General features: G+C 41.1%; 1 protein-coding gene across 6 annotated transcripts in view; it reads left to right on the top strand.

Moving 5' to 3' along the window:
* The first annotated feature begins 823 nt into the window (after positions 1-823).
* The window catches only part of usp36 (ubiquitin specific peptidase 36), a 69843-nt gene continuing 54117 nt past the window's right edge, over positions 824-16549 (top strand). For 2 of the 6 annotated variants that reach the window (XM_052033147.1, XM_052033142.1), the window contains exons 1-2: positions 866-891; positions 7218-7485. The gene's annotated coding sequence lies outside the window, so the exon portion shown is untranslated. Of the gene's footprint in view, positions 892-7217; positions 7486-11789; positions 11861-12132; positions 12230-12305; positions 12583-16549 lie in introns of those variants that run through there. The other 4 variants (XM_052033144.1, XM_052033145.1, XM_052033146.1 and 1 more) reach the window with 4 other exon arrangements.

Below are 16549 nucleotides of genomic sequence, written 5' to 3'. Positions count from 1 at the left end.
TAACAGATTGTCACATGTTTATAACTGACTGATTTGCATATGTGTGGGTTGGCATGTTCAACACTCAGCGGATGTGATACTGGAAAATTGATATACCCACACCAAAATACCAAGTAATTCACTGCATTTTTTTTGTCCCATTACCACACTACTCTGGAGGAAACTAACTGAAATTTTATTGTCTCAGACTCAAACCATTGCACCTCCAAATCAGAATATGTTTTAAGTAAACTTTGTCCCTCATTTAGCACTAATCTTGACAGGGAGATTTTGCTGGCATTCATGCTCATACAACTAAATCTTTGTCAGTTGATGGAATAATCTGATCTAGTTGGAATGTAATACTGTAGCAGAAAAAACAGTGGATCAAACAGTTCCTTAGTCCCAACCTGCACAAATATAGCAGCAATGGGACTCAACTACTTTACCTGGCGACATTTACTCGTATTTTCTTTAATTTAACCTCAGTCTAATTATCACACTTTAAAAATTCTGGAGCAATTGAGGGGTGAAAGACAGTTAAGGTTTTACCTGCCTCGCAATGTGGATTGGGAGCAGTTTATTCTGAGCAGCATTTGACTAAATATATTAATGTGCCCTGAAATGTTAAAATTCACAAATGTATTTGAAAAATTCCTTCATACAAACTTCCTGCAAGTATAACATTTACTTTGCAATAATACCCTATCAATCCACCTTAGATTTCCCCGCACTCTGCAGTGAGCTGCAATAGATTCCTCCCCCCTGCACCTCCAAGCGAGGAGGTGCTGCAGCGTCGTCCTATTCATTATACCGGGATTGGATGCTTCGATCCATGTGATGTGTTGGGTCCCGCCCCTTGCAATAGATCAGAGGCTTCTCCAGGGCTGCGAGAGACTGGGAAAGAATCAGGTATTTTGCTTTTCTAACTTTTGTAGTAGATTTATACGGCGAGAGAGAAGCTGGTGGAAAGTTCCCAGTGGTGGAAGTAAGTTGGTGGGATGTCCCACCCGGCCTGGAATGCAACAAGTGGCTACTTCTTGATGCCACCGGGTTCATCTGTGAGTCCAACAACCCCGCCAGATCTCCGTACTCCTCCAGTTCTGGCCTCCTCATCAGCTGTGAATAAAATTCCTGCACAAATTGGGGATTTAACACCTAAATTACACTCAGCTTTCTCCCTGTAAACTCTCAATAATGAATCAAATTCATTTAGTTACCAACCCTTATTAATTCCATTAATAAAGTACTGTGTTACATATTATAGTTTCAATGCTTCTGGTAAAGTTTAGTAAAGTATAAATAAACATGAAAATACAGTACATCAACATGCAGAGTTTCAAAAAGTAAATTAGATTTTATTTATCAGATCTAATCTTATTAGACAAACATGGTCTATAAAGTCACGTCAGGGTGCATTTTCCCCACTACTACTACAGTGGACTCTTTGGAGAGAAAAAAATCCACAAATAAACATGCACCTATTTTACACTGGAGCAAAATCGAACCGCTGAAGGAACTCAACGGGTCAAGCAGCATCTGTGGAGGCAAAGAAATCGTCGACGTTTCAGGTTGGGACCTGGAATCATTGTTCTTTTGCTCCAGATTCCAGCATCAGCAGTCTCTTGTGTCTCCATCAACTTGCTGACTTGTATGAGATGCATGTGTTTTTCAGTGATCAGGGAAGGTCTTCACTGGTATCCTGAAGGACAGCGCAAGACAAAGAAAAGCAAGAGTGGTGAACTGGAAGGATGATAGCTGGTAGTAGTGTCTGTAAGTGATATTATGATGGAAGAGTGCCTGGCTGGTCTTTGTGATATACATTGTGATTGGAAAGGGTGCGTCTGGTGTCTGTGATTGTCACTGGGAATCAAGAACGAGTGGCCAGTGTCTGTGATTGATATTGTGAATCAGGAGGGTGTGGCCAGTGTCATCGACACTAGGATTGGAAAGGGTGTGACTGCTGTCTGTGATTGACACTGTGAATCCAGAAGGAGTGGCATTTGGTGCTTGGTGTGTTAAAGAGAACACAAGAATCAGCAACCATTGGGATTTTCAAACTGGGATCTTTTCTGGGGCAGGGGCCACCTAAACAAGAGGGATGGGTTCCACTTGAACCAGGGACCAACGTCCTTGTAGGGAAATTTGCTCGTGCTATATATGGGAGGGTTTAAACTAGAATGGCAGGGGGGGTGGGACTCTGAGCAGGAGCAAATCATGGGATAAAGCAGTAGCCAGCGAGAGCAAGTTTAGTGATCAGGATAGCCAGGGGTACAGTAAAGGGAGAGAAAACTCCCTTTATACCACATTTATTTTAATGCACGAGGCTTAACAGGCAAAGCAGATGAAATAAGAGCGTGGAGTGGCTCTGGGGACTGGGATGTTATAGCCATAACAGAAACATGGCTGAGAGAAGGGCAGGACTGGCAGCTCAATGTTCCAGGATACAGATGCTTCAGACGTGACAGAGGTACAGGTAAATGAGGAGGGGGTGTAACCTTTTTGACAAGGGAGGACGTAACAGCAGTACTTAGAGGTGACATTCTTGGGGGATCACCCAATGAGGCCATAAGAGTAGAACTTAGAAACAAGAAGGGGAGGATCACTCTAGTGGGGCTGTATTATAGACCCCCCAATGGTCTGCGGGAACTTAAAGTGCAAGTGTGCAGAGAAATTGCTCACAGTTGTAAGAATAATAGGATTGTATTAGTGAGGGATTTTAATTTCCCTGGTGTTGACTGGGCCACCCAGAATGTTAAGGACATGGATGGGGTAGAATTTGTGAAATGTGTCCAGGTAAGTTTCCCGAGTCAATATGCAGAGGCCCTACTCGGGAGGGTGCAGTACTGGACCTCCTCCAGGGAACGAGGCAGGGCAAGTAACTGAAGTGGTAGTCAGGGAGCACTTTGGCTCTAGTGACCATAATTCTATTAGTTTTAAGATAGTGACGGAAAAGGATAAGACAAGTCCACAGGTTAGGGTCATAATTTTAGGGGAATTAGACGGGATCTAGCAGAGGTCAATTAGGTGAGCCTGTTTGAAGGGAAAGGAATGAATGGCAAATGGGAGGCTTTTAAGAGTGAGATATTAAGAGACCAGCATGTTCCTATTAGGGTGAAGGGTAAACCTGGCAAATTTAGGGAATTCTGACTGATGAGAGATATTGAGGCTCTGGTCAGGAAAAAGAGAGAAGCATACATTGGGTTTAGGAGGTCAGGGACAAGTGAATCCCTTGATGGCTATAAAAAGATTAAGAATACACTTAAGGGGGAAATCAGGAGGGCAAAGAGAGGGTATGAGATGGATCTGGCAGGTAAGGTTAAGAAAAATCCCAAGAGGTTCTATAGCTGTATTAAGAGTAAAAGGGTGGCTAGAGAGAGTAGGTCCCCTCAGAGTTTAGCATGGCCGCCTAGTCTCAAGCCACAGGAGGTGGGTGGGATTTTTAACTAATATTTCTCCTTGGTATTTACTGAAGAGAAAATCATGGTTGCTCAGGAAATAAGGGAAACAAGTGGAGATGTTTTGGAGAACATTCATATTACCAGGGAGGGGGTATTTGGTATGGTCTGACCAAGTGCATCCTCGGACTTCAGGAGAGGCTAGAGAAGAAATCGCGAAGGCGCTTGTGGAGATATATTTGCTTCATCATTAGCTACCGGTGAAGTTCCCGAAGACTGGTGGCTAATGTCATTCAGTGTTTAACGAGAGTAGCAAGGACAAGTCAGGGAATTACAGGCTGGTCAGCCCGATATCAGTGGTGGGGAAGTTACTGGAGGGAATTCTGAGGGACAGGATCTACCAGCATTTGGATAGACAATGTCTGATTAGGAGGAGTGAGTATGGCTTTGTGCATGGAAAGTCCTGCTTGATAAATTTTTTAGAAGAGGTAATCAAAAGAGTAGATGACAGTAGGGCAGTGGATGTTGTCTATTTGGACTTTACCAAGGTCTTTGACAACATCCTGCATGGTTGGCCGGTCTGGAAGGTTAGGTCCCATGGAATCCAGGGAGAGCTAGTTAGGCGGATTCAAAATTGGCTCGGAGGTAGGAAGCCAAGGGTGATGATTGAAGGTTGTTTCTCAGAATGGAGGCCAGTGACTAGTGGTGTGCTGCAGAATTCAGAGTTGGGACCCTTGTTATTTGTTATTTATGTAAATGATTTGAATGCGAAAACACAAGGCTTGATCAGCAGGTTTGCAGATGACATGAAATTAGGAGGTGTTGTTGATAGTGAAGAAGGTTATCATAGATTGCAGGGGGATTTTGATCAGTTAGGGAAGTGGGCCGAGGAGTGGTAAATGGATTTCAATAGAGATAAGTGTGAGGTGATGCATTTTGGAAAATCAAACCAGTGTAGGACTTGTACTATGAATGGTAGGGCACTAGGGAGTGTAATGGAACAGAGGGACCTAGGAGTACAAATGCATAGCTCATTGAAAGCAGCGTTACAGGTAGACAGGGTGGTGAAAAAGGTGTTTAGCACACTGGCCTTCATCAGTCAGGGCATTGAGTATAAGGAGTTGGGACATTATGTTGCAGTCGTATAAGTCGTTGGTGAGTCCACACTTGGAGTACAGTGTATAGTTTTGGTCGCCCTATTACAGAAAAGGTGTGGTTAAACTGGAAATACTGCAAGAAGATTTACGAGGATGTTGCCAGGACTAGAAGGCCTGAGTAATAGGGAGAGGTTGGACAGGCTAGGTCTTAGTCCCCTGGAACATAGGAGAATGAGGAGCAACCTCACAGAAGTGTTTAAAATGATGAGAGGCATAGATCAGGTGGATGGTAACAGTCTTTTCCCCAGGTTAGGAGAGTCCAAAACTAGAGGGCATAAGTTTAGGGTGAGAGGGGAAATATTTAAAAGGGACCTGAGGAGCAACTTTTTCACATAAAGGGTGGTGAGTATACGGAATGAGCTGCCAGAGGAAGTGGTTGAGGCAGGTACAATAGTATCACTTAAGAAGAACTTGGATGGGTACGTGGAGGGGTGGGGCTTGGAGGGATATGGGCCGAATGCAGGAAATTGGGACCAGCTGGGTGGGCGCCGTGGTCAGCATGGACTGGTTGGGCCGAAGGGCCTGTATCCGTGCTGCATTGCTCTATGACTAACTATCCAATAGCAGATTATCAAAGTTTCTTTTACTATATTACTGGAAAGTTACCAGATTTTCTGTTTTAGAAAAATAAATCAATCATCGCATTTTGCTCACTTTTATAACGGAATTTTCAGGCAGTGATGAAGCAAAAGTGCTTCCCACAGACCTCAAAGAAAGTTGCTGACTCAGCTCTTTCCAGCAATCCTTCTGTTGAGAACTTCCCTTTTACAATAACCCACTGCTGCCAGTCATCAATTCAGTATGATTCCTGGCATCCACATGTAGAGTATCAACAAGGTGGCTGCGAGTTAATCACATTAAAGAATCTCAACAGGCAGCATTCCAGGAGGAAAAAAATGATGTGGATTAAAATCCGGGAAGTTTCTATTCAATTATCCATCAATTCTTCAAGCAAGATTATGAAGACTAGTATTCATAAACTCAGCTCACTAGTAACTAACTTTATTATAATTTTTCCTTGTTCTTGGAACTTGTTTTATCTCAAATGTTTTCCAGTTTTGATGAAAGATCGTTATTTGAAATATAATTCTGTCTCTTCGCACTGATCTTCCTTGACCATTTCCTGTTTTTCTTTCAGATTTACAGCGACTGCAGTTTTTTTTTGCTTTTTAATTTGATAACCAGAAATGCCCTCTTCTGTCAAGAATATGAAAATTCCTATTCTGACATATGCTAGTTGAGCTATACTCACATTCTCAAAGACAGTAACTTTCTGAGAAATTAAATACCTTTGCCACACTAATGTTATTATGTCTTGAAATTTGGGAAGTCCTACTGTTAATCTAAAACTATTTTAAAATTATTGAATTGAACTTGAATTGTAAATGCAATTTTATAATATCCAGCATTTAAAAAAAGCTGGATTTCGAGCAGTGGTCATAAAGTTTATGGCCATGTTATTAATGAATGATCAATGAGCTCCAGACCTAAGGCCACTAATAGGAAATCCAAGAGTTTTACTAATACTACTTGAAGCAATTTTTTTTTCCTTTCAATAAATGGCACTTGTATAGTAACTGTAAATCAAACATTGAAGGACTGCAGATATGGAAATCTGCCATGGGGATGAACTGTAGATAAAGTCATCCAAACTTGGTCTCACCCTATCAGAGTTATTTGCACCGTCTCTGACTCTTAAAACTAACTGTTTAACTCTTTCCCAGTTATAATGTAGGATCATTAATCTGAAATGTTAACTTTGTTCTCTTTCCACAGATGCTGCCTGACTTGTGAATGTTTCCAGCATTTTATGTTTCTGTTTGGGATTTATACAGCATCCTTAATATGGTACATTTTCGGACATTTCACAGGAGTGCTATCAAACAAAATCTGACTTCAGGCTAATAACAAGCTGTTAGGCCAGATGATCAAAACCTTGCTCAAATCGGTAGCTTTTAAGGAGACTCTTAGAAGAAGAAAGGTATGGGAAGGAAAGCACAGAGTCAGGCAGTTGGAGTCAGAGCCAACAGTGGTGGTTCGCTGAAAACCGGGGATGCGTTTGAGACCAGAATTGGAGAAACACAGAAATCTCAGATTGCTGAAGCTGTTCACGGACATGGAGGGATATGAAAATAAAGATAAACTTTTTGATGAAAATTCTTAGGACAAATATGGCCTAATTCTGATGGACAATAGCATATAAAAGAATTAAAATGTCATGTAGTTGTTCGTTTTCCCAACACTTGTGAACACTTTCTTCAAAGGCAGGAAGTCCACAATTTGAGAACCTATCAATGAAAATTTTCTAAAATGTCTGTCGATCATTGCAAGGAACAGTGTCGCAGGAAGAAAAGCCATTCAGTATTTTTTCACATAGATATACAAAGTAAGAGGAAAGGGTTTATAAATCATCCAGCCTGTTTTACCATTTAGTGAGATTATGGCTGATTGGTGACCTAACTCCATCTACATGTTTCTCCCCTTAATCCATAATACTTTTGCTAATAAGAAATCTTCTGATCTCAGTGCAGAGATTACTATATGGTATAACTGTTTTATTGTTGTTTCAGAGGTTGCTGTTTAGATTTAGAATGACTGCCTTCAATAAAGAATGTTCTGCATGACTCTATCTAAACTGACGGATGGTATTTATGGCAATCCACAGACACTACATTGATGACAGGTTTTGTATTTCTCAGAATAACAGGAGACAGAGATCCAGCGTGATGAAACGAGAGGGTCTGGTTCTCGGAGTAGGAACGTGAGGATGGCAGGAAATGCACACGTGAGAAACGTTGGAAGGCTCGATAAGTACCAGCAGACTCGATCATTCACCCTGTATTTGGACCAAGTGGAGTTGTTCTCTGAGGTGAACATCACTGAGGTCCTGGGGAAGGACACAGGAGAGAGGAACACGATGACGTGAGGAGCGGAAAGTGATACAGAGGCAGGTGAGTCTACTAACACCATAAGGCACAGTCATGGTCTCTTACAAGAATATTATAAAAACTTTGATGACACATTTTAATCTGATATTGTCAGATGTTGTTTAGAGAAGCATTTTAGTTTTAGAGCTTTAGATTAACAGTAGGACTTCCCAAATTTCAAGACATAGTAACATTGGTGTGGCAAAGGGATTTCATTTCTCAGAAAGTTACTGTCTTTGAGAATGTGAGTATAGCTCAACTAGCGTATATCAGAATAGGAATTTTAGGGTATTTGGTGGACCAAATACTCAAGGGAGTATTATAGGATTTTCACCAATAGAGAGACACCATGCAAGTTTGTGAGGCAGCTTCGCTTGGAGGCTAATCCTGAGGTGTAAGGGCACAGACCAGAGAATCAGTAATGGCGTCATGGCCTTCATCAAGGCCGAGTCACAAAGATAGGTCACGTGGGTTTAGAGGGAAGCCAGCAGGTCACGTGAGTGCTAAAGGTGAGAAGGCTCCTGAACACATGGGTGGAAATGGTGGGAATTCTTGCCACGGAGACACCCAGCTTCAGAATGTCCAGTGTTACCGTCGAGAAAGGATGGGACATGTCACACCATGGTGTAAATCTGCAAAGAAGCTAGCAGCTAAAGGAGAAGGTAATTCCCATATGCCTTGGAAGCAAGGAGATCAGTCTGCGGAACAGATGGACTTGAAGTGAAAAATTGGAAATAGATATAATAGTGTTTATTGTACAGTTGTTGAGAGTACTAAAAATTATATATCTGCTGATCGAGGAAGCAACCGTAATATACACATTGGTACCATGGCAAGTTGTTCCGTGATACAACAAAATGTATATGCAAATGTTTCCACCACATTCTGCTGAGATGCACTAAGACACTCTCCAGTCGGGGTGAATTTGACTGTTTGATGTCTTGCATGGACAGTTGGGCCCAATTATATACTGTAGTTATGAATTATGAGCATGCATCAACAATCCAGAACGTAGATTGGATCAAGTCACTTAGATTGATGGACTGTTTTTAAAGCTAGCTAATACTTGCAAACAAGTTTACAGGCTGTCACTTGAATGAGCTAGCTATAGGAAAAAGAGTTGGTTACACTGAAGTCCCCACTCTTGGGAGAGGTGGTGAAGGAGAAGCTGCTGCTCAAGAAGAAATTGATGAAATCGAGAAGACAACCCACAGAATGGCTGCAGCATATTATTTGTTAAGAATCCTCCACAAAAAGTAATTCTGCCATATGTCGAGGAAATCCTCAAGGATGCTGTAGATATGAGAATTCCTAGTTGTTCGGTTGGCCTAGAATTTTGGGGTGTTATGCTTGGGGATGAAAAGGCTGGAGTATCTGTGTTGGAACCGAGCAAAGGTGTAGGGGTGCAGAGTTGATCCATAGTTAGTCATCATGGGGACAGTATATTCAAAGTGAGAAACAGACAAACATTATAAGATTTGAAGACACAAGAGATTCTGCAGATGCGGGAGTCTGGAGCAATATACAAAAAGTGCTGGAGGAACTCAGCAGGTCGGGCAGCATCTATGGAGGGGAATAGACGTTTCTTGTAGATGAGACAGCAAGTTCCAATGCAGATATAATCCATTGAAATTTCTTATGATGGAGCATTACAAATGAAGGCGTCAGTGGAGATGACAGAATATGGGGAACGTGCCAATACAGGGACACCCAAACAGAAACATGAGCAACACAGGCCAAAGCCACAAGTAAAAGCACCGAGGGACACGACTACTCTTGAGTGCCATGGATTCACAAATGGACAAAATGATGAAGAGACACCTGACAAGTGCCTGGGCCAAAAGAAGGCTGTGACAAGAACATGAGGACCAGTTGGGGAAAAGAGCAGAAAAGCTGATGGAAACCACACGTCTTGAGCAAGACCAGTCCAAATCCAACATGGACTCTGTGAATGGAGACAGTGCTGGAAATAGTACTGTGGACTCAGGACTGGAAAGAAGTCCACAGACTGAAGCCAGGGTGTGAAAGAAATTAATGACAAAGGCTGGTGCAAACATTGCAGATAATGAGAAAATAATGGAAGTGTCAAGAGAACATGGACTGTGATTCACACAATTCAGTTTATCTATCGCATATCAGTGTAGCTCAGGGAACTTCAGATTGGCAACACTTACTCCATGAAAGAAAAAAGCAAAATTAAAAACTTGCCATTTCTTTCATAATCTGGGCAATGGAAGATCAAGCCCTACATAATCAGAGGATCACAAGTCCTCACAGTGTGCAGCACAGCGGAACTGTAGGTGAAGTGTTCTGGTGAAGGCAGAGCCCAAGATGCATCCCTTAAAAGGCAAAGCAATGAATGAATTCATAACAAAGGTTAAGAAGTTAATGGGGAGAAGTATTGGGTTATTATTGTCACTTGTACCGAGGTACAGTGAAAAACTTGTCTTGCATACCGATCGTACAGGTCAATTCATTACACAGTGCAGTTACAGTGGGTTAGTACAGAGTGCATTGATGTAGTACAGGTAAAAACAATAACAGTAAAGTGTCACAGCTACAGAGAAAGTGCAGTGCAATAAGGTGCAAGGTCGAAGAGAAGGCTGAAAGCAAAGGCAAAAGGCAGAGAGTGCTGAAAAGCAGAAACTGTTACCATTGACTTCATGATATTTACTAGAGTGCAAAATACATGTACAATTGTGTTTGTTATTATTATTATTATTTCATTATTTAAGTTAAGGTTTATCTAAAATGTGCAGTGTGTTCAGTCATGGAGACAATTATGTTAATACAAGACAAGATTGAAAGAATGAGTAAAAGTGTTTGGTTGAACTTGTATCTGTACATTGTATAATTTCACAACTGTAAATAATTATCTGATGATATAACGTGGATAGTTCATTGTTCAAAGGGTTTGTTTTTTCCCAGAGGATCAGTCTAATATGCGTATGAATGTGCATGTACCTTTAAAAACTGTGTGCCACCTTGTTGTATCATGTTGCAGTTTAGTTTGAGAATGCGTGTGCTCAGTAAAGAGTGTTCTGTTATTAGTTCTGTCTTGAGTGATAAGAGTTTGAGGAAGTTTCAAAGAACACAAAACAAATTTTAAACTACCAATTTATCGCACATCAATTGCTGTTTGCAGAAGAGTTCCAAATTTCTACCTCCCTCTACATGTGTATTTCCTAACATGTTTCATGAAAGTTTGGCTCTAATATTTAGACTGTGTCTCATTTCCCCAATCAATTTAAATACTTATTTAAAATATGTATTTTTACTTATTTATTTTGGGGATCTGGTTGTTGTTGGCAAGGCCAGCATTTATTGCTCCTCCCTGCATTCAATCAGATCAGCCTTTAATTTCTTCATTTCTTGGAAGCAAACCCTTCGCAGATTCGAGTGAACTGCTTTGATACTTACATATGTAAAGAAACAGCAAGGGAAGAAAACAATGGTGGGAGTTTTACATAGACCCCCAAACAGTAATGGCAATGTACATCAGAGTATACGTTAGGAAATCAGAGGCGCTTGTATCAAGAATAACACAATAATTATGGGGGACTTTATATATAAACTGAATAGCAAGGCACAGTAATTTTTAACAGGTATGAGATTAAAATGTTTTGGTGTTCGGAGAGCCCAGGGTGTCCTTGTCTACCTAGGTTCAGCAAGTAATTGGGAAATTAAAATATATGTGGATTTGTCTATAAAAGTAGATATGTCATTTCCAATTATCCAGATCCCTGCTGAAACCCCCATCTGGAATATTATGGCCCATCTGGTCTCCCCCACCCAAGGAAAGGTACAGTTGTGAGAAAGGAAATGCAAAGTTGATGTTTCCCCTGGCCTATCTAAAATCTGGGGTCACAATCTGAAAATTCAGAACAGAGATGAAAAGAAATTCCTTCACAAGAATCTTTGGAATTCTCAACCCAGGAGGGCTGTGGAGATTCAGTCACTGGGTGTGTCAAGATTTTGTTTTGGAAATTATGGGGAAACGAGGGGCAGAGGGCGTGCAGAAAAATGGCTATGATCTTACTGAATGGTGAATCAGGCTTGGGGAACCGAATGGCCTACTCATCCACTTCTTATCCTGTCTCTGAAACTTGTGTTTTGAAGTTTGTTAAACACTGTCGTCCACAGCAGCAGGACTTGCATTTCTGAATTCACAACCGACTTCCAAATAACTAGCTGCATGTTGTTAAACAGAACGTGCTTCTGACCTACAGAACTTTGAGTGCATTCTCTGGACACTCACATGCCCATTCACCAGGCATGTCATCCGTCAATCATTGCTGTTTACTGCACGCTTCCCCGGATGTACAATGCAGCTCTGCACCGAGTCCATGTTGTGTGACACATCTGCATTGCTCACTGGCTCCACGTTTGTTCCGCTCAGGTAATGCTGACTGGCTTCCTTTCCGGGGTGGCGTTATCTGGTGTAGGAAGGGCAGCTTCGGTTCGGGTGCAGTCGGCAGCCCCCAGGGACTCAGCGGAGGTTGCAGCGAGCGACTGTAGCGGAATATTGCACAATGTCACTGCAAATGGATACACGCAGCCAGGTCGGCCTGCTTCAGGGGCTCCGCTGGGCCGGCCGCTGATTGGTGCACATTGCCGCCCGGCGCTGCATGTGGGCGGAGATCAAGTGCGCGCTTGGCTTCCGATTGGTCAGACCGGTTGTCAATTAAACTGTGGCGGGGGAGGGGGAAGAATCAGCGCTGCGAAGAAGCAGCTACAAAGTAGCCGTGGCGCCAGCGAGGGAAGTCAGGTCAGAATTGGCGCAGTGTGATATTTTGTACCCTATCACGGCGTGATCGCGAATTAAATGTTCTGTATATTCTTAGATACATGATTCAATGTGGTGGTGACTGGCAGGGCAGATAACGAGGAGGTTTGACCGTGACTTTCACACTTGACTGGCCGTCTAATGTCCTGTTTCGAGGGTTTAAAACACGTGCTTGGTTGCTGCATGCCGGAATCGATCGCGATTATAACAAGTCGTGATGGAACCCTGTCATCGGTCTCAGTACACTATTATCTTCATCAGCAGAGGGGTTTAAGAGCTACTCAGTCATCTGACGGCGTTAAAATGATGTTTGGAAAGTATTTTTAATTGCTCAGGTATTCTCTTCTGTGGTGACAACATTTTCGGAAACGGTTAAGAACATTTATCAATACATGAGTAAACTGTACTAATTTAACTACGTAATTCTGTTGTCTTTAATTTTGCATAGCAATTGTTAAAAAGACAACTCCTCCAGGTTAGTTTTTAAAGGTGTAGGTTAACAAATTCCTGGTAATTTCCTTTTTTTAAAAAAAAGAGGAAGTATCAATCAATTTGGACCAGTTGATGGCACATGAACCAAGTTTGTGGGTTTATTGAATCTTGACATTGAATCTTGCTTGTATCCAGTGATATTTCAGCGTAGCACTGAGGGAGTTAACGTTAAGGCTGTCCTTCACACATTGGTCCTGTTGGGCTGTCAAGTTAGGTAGAAATTGCCTGAGTGCTCTGTTTGAAGAAGAGCTGGGACTTGTGTGTCCTTGTCAATCTTTCACCCTCGGTGAGTACCACGAAAATACACTAGTGTTCATCTTGTGAGAAAGGCAGCCATATTTGTCCTCTCAGGAACTTGTGACTACGCATCAAAGCAATTTGTAAGGTGATGTGCTTTAAAATGTTCTTAGTTAATGCATTAATTTAATTCAGTTTTCCTCTTGCTAAATAAAAGATTGTTACATAAAGCATGCCAGCCTTCTAGAGTAGATAGAACTAATTTTATAAAGGTATGTTTATATTTTCTCTTAAAAAGTAGGTACTGCCTAGGTACAAAAGTTTTGACCACAAATGCCAACAAGCTTTATTTCTGCCAGGTTGGTGTGAAAGAAACCAGATTTTAGATACGATGAAGAGGATGGCATTCACATTGGAAGTTGTTTGTGTTAAGCTAGCCTGGATCTTTGTGTGTATCAAGAGAGAAATGCACCAATGGTAGGGTACAGAGCCAGGAATGTCCATACTACATTAATGGACATGTTGGTCCATACTACACTAATCAGAGGAAGGGTGTGTTGGGGGGAGCCCACTCTTGGCATTCATGTTGCTGTGTCAAGAAGTGGGAAAATGGATGTGACTTACTGCTGCAAGTATGTGGGCAGGATCAAGGTGAATAGTGACTGTGCTAAAGCTACCTTTCACATTTATGTATGTTTATTGGTCAGGGTAATTATTTTGTCAGATTTTGCTTCTTGCAGTGCCAGCCACAAGCCAGTTTCCAGTTACATAAATGGGAATGTTCACACTTGGCTGTTGCAAATTCCCCTGAATTAACTGAGGTAGTTGCCATGAAGCAAGTGCTTGTCCTATGTTTTTCTCTGTAATCCTACTGGATACTGAAAGGCCTGGATTGAGTGGATGTGGAGAAGATGTTTCCGTTAGTAGGAGAGCACAGCCTCAGAATAAAGGGACATCCCTTTAGAATTGAGATGAGGAAAAACTTCTTCAGCCAGAGGGTGGTGAATCTTGGAAATTGTTACCAGAGAGGATTGTGGAGGCCAAGTCATTGGGTGTATTTAAGGCAGAGATTGAGAGGTTCTTGACTGGGGGTTTAAGGGTTATGGGGAGAAGGCAGGAGAATGGGGTTGTAAAAAAGATCAGCCATGATTGGATAGCGGAGCAGACTTGGGCCAAATGGCCTAATTCTGCTCCGATGTCTTATGGTAAAGTTATTCATAGTTTTGAAGAGTTGATGATTTCTTAGTACAGGCCGTCTTCGGGTAATGAACAGGTTCTGTGTTTACAGACATCCAGAAATCGGAAAATACATAAAAAATCATTCTCTATGGTAACCATACCTTCTCTGTATTTATAATGAATGGCATTAAAAGGACAAGACTGATAAGAAAGAACAATTTGTAAAAGTGATGAGAGAGAAGAAACTAGCCTGCCATTCGTAGGAATCAACCTATGTATGTATGTTGAACTTCTGAATTTACTAATATTATGGGAGTTTGTTCGTACGTATGGGTTGTAAGTCGGCAGTTCATAACCTGGGGACAGCCTGTATAGTAAAACTTTGCAACTCTTTCAAGAAACGTGGTATCTGTGTCCTAGCCTGATGTGATTTGGACCTAGAAATAACAAGTGACTGATGTAAGTGTACTTCAGAAATGGAATGCATCAAGTTGCGTTCAATTTTTCATGTACTATTTTACTCCACTACACCTCAATCTTTACAATAATAGATGTATACTGTTGTAAAATATGCAATTATCTATTTAATGCTGCCAGAAGAAAGCTGTTCAGTCTAATATGAAGATGTATTTCAATGTAATTTGGAGATGTTCCATATAGTAACAATTTCAGTATAACCGCTTTGCAATGTACCCAGCTGAGAAAGCAGGCAAATGGCTGGAGGATGTACAAGATTGACCCAGGATGAATTTTCCCAGAAGTCCTCTAATATCTTACTTTGTGTGACTGTGTTCAAAAGGACTTGGTACGTATGCAGCTGTACCTAGTCACACAGTGCATTTCTATGTTGAGAGGTAGACCTATCTTTTTTTATTAAAGATGGAGATCAAATTAATGTTCTCTAATCAGAGGGCATGGTGTGAATTGATATGCCAGTGCTTTGTTTTAAATAGAGTACCTCTTAGATTTGTTTATCATAAGTAATTGCTGCCTGCCTGATTTTTACATAACCTGGTGTTTGTACTGCCACCTTCAAGTAAGTGGTCTGATTTTAAAAGCAAAAAGGCCTGCTTTTCAAGATAATATGACAGACGTTGAATGAATTGTTGAGTTTTTGTTTTGATGTACTCTGTGTGGTTTGGTGGAATATAATGTTTGTAAAATGTCAACCTTTAAATTCTGCAACCACAAATCCTGTCATAGCTTCACCATCTTCATTTTTACGGCCTGCCTCATATCCATCGTTGGGTTCCACCATACATCTTCAGTTTCTGTTCTCTGGCTTCAAACACATTCTAGTTGCCCATACAGTGGTCACCTCTTGTAAAATTTACTGATTGCTCTGTCAGTTATTGTTCCTATGAGTACTTCTGTATGTTATTCTATGTGAAAGGCTTTAAGTAAGTGTAAGTTGATTGTTGCTTTGGTTTGTGATTGGGATAGGTTTATTATTGTCACTTGTACGAGGTATAGTGGGGGGAAAATATTGTCTTGTATACAGATCAATTAATTACACAGTGCATCGAGGTAGTACAGGGTAAAACAATACAGAATAAAGTGTTACAGTTACAGAGTGCAGTGCAGGTAGACAATAAACTGCAAGGTCATAACGAGGTAGATTGTGAGGTCAAGGTCCATCTTACTTTACTAGGGTTTGACTTTTTGTTACAAACTTTTACAAAGTACATTAATAGTTTTAGTAACCAGATAACGAAGAAACTGACAGCTTATGAATACTGAATTAAAGGGATGTGTGGCTGAAGTGGTTCAGGTATTATTTATTTCTCTGAGCAGGTGCACATGACTTTCACTTGTTCATCTTTCATTGACTTAACTCCAGGCCACTCCTCTATCCCAGTGGGATATGCTATAAATGGTAATTGTGTCAAGTCACACCTTTTACTAGCTGGAGCATTATTTTTGTGCTTTCTGCCTCAAAAATTATGTTTTTATCTCTATGGGTAAATTCTATCTCCAGATCTTGCCTGTATCCTTGTATCATAGTTCAGAATACACGTGGAAACAACTGAGCCTCTGTAATGTTGTCTGTAGCTCTTGGCCATAATAACCCTGTGTTTCCTCCTTATTATGAAACTGGTTACCTGAATTTTTGTGTTGTTTGAATAAGTCAGACTAGGTTGTGATATCCAGTGGTTGAATAATATGCTTTCAGTGCCCACAAATATTGGATTTCCGGTCAAGGTGTACTCCCTGAAGTTTGTTGCAGGAATATTGGTGGAAACTGAGTTTGAAAAAAAAATATTGATTAGTATATCAAATAAATTTGATGTGGAATAGTGGAAACATTAAGAGCTTGGAATGATTCCGAAAGTGTGTAAAGGTCAGGGCAAATTTTTTCTAGCTCTGGAGTTGCTTGATAAATTGCAATGAGAG

This window comes from Pristis pectinata, chromosome 18 (assembly GCF_009764475.1).
Source record: "Pristis pectinata isolate sPriPec2 chromosome 18, sPriPec2.1.pri, whole genome shotgun sequence".
Classification (NCBI taxonomy): domain Eukaryota; kingdom Metazoa; phylum Chordata; class Chondrichthyes; order Rhinopristiformes; family Pristidae; genus Pristis; species Pristis pectinata.
The sequence above is the reverse complement of the archived record's forward strand: the minus strand, read 5'-3'. Positions and strand labels throughout refer to the sequence as shown.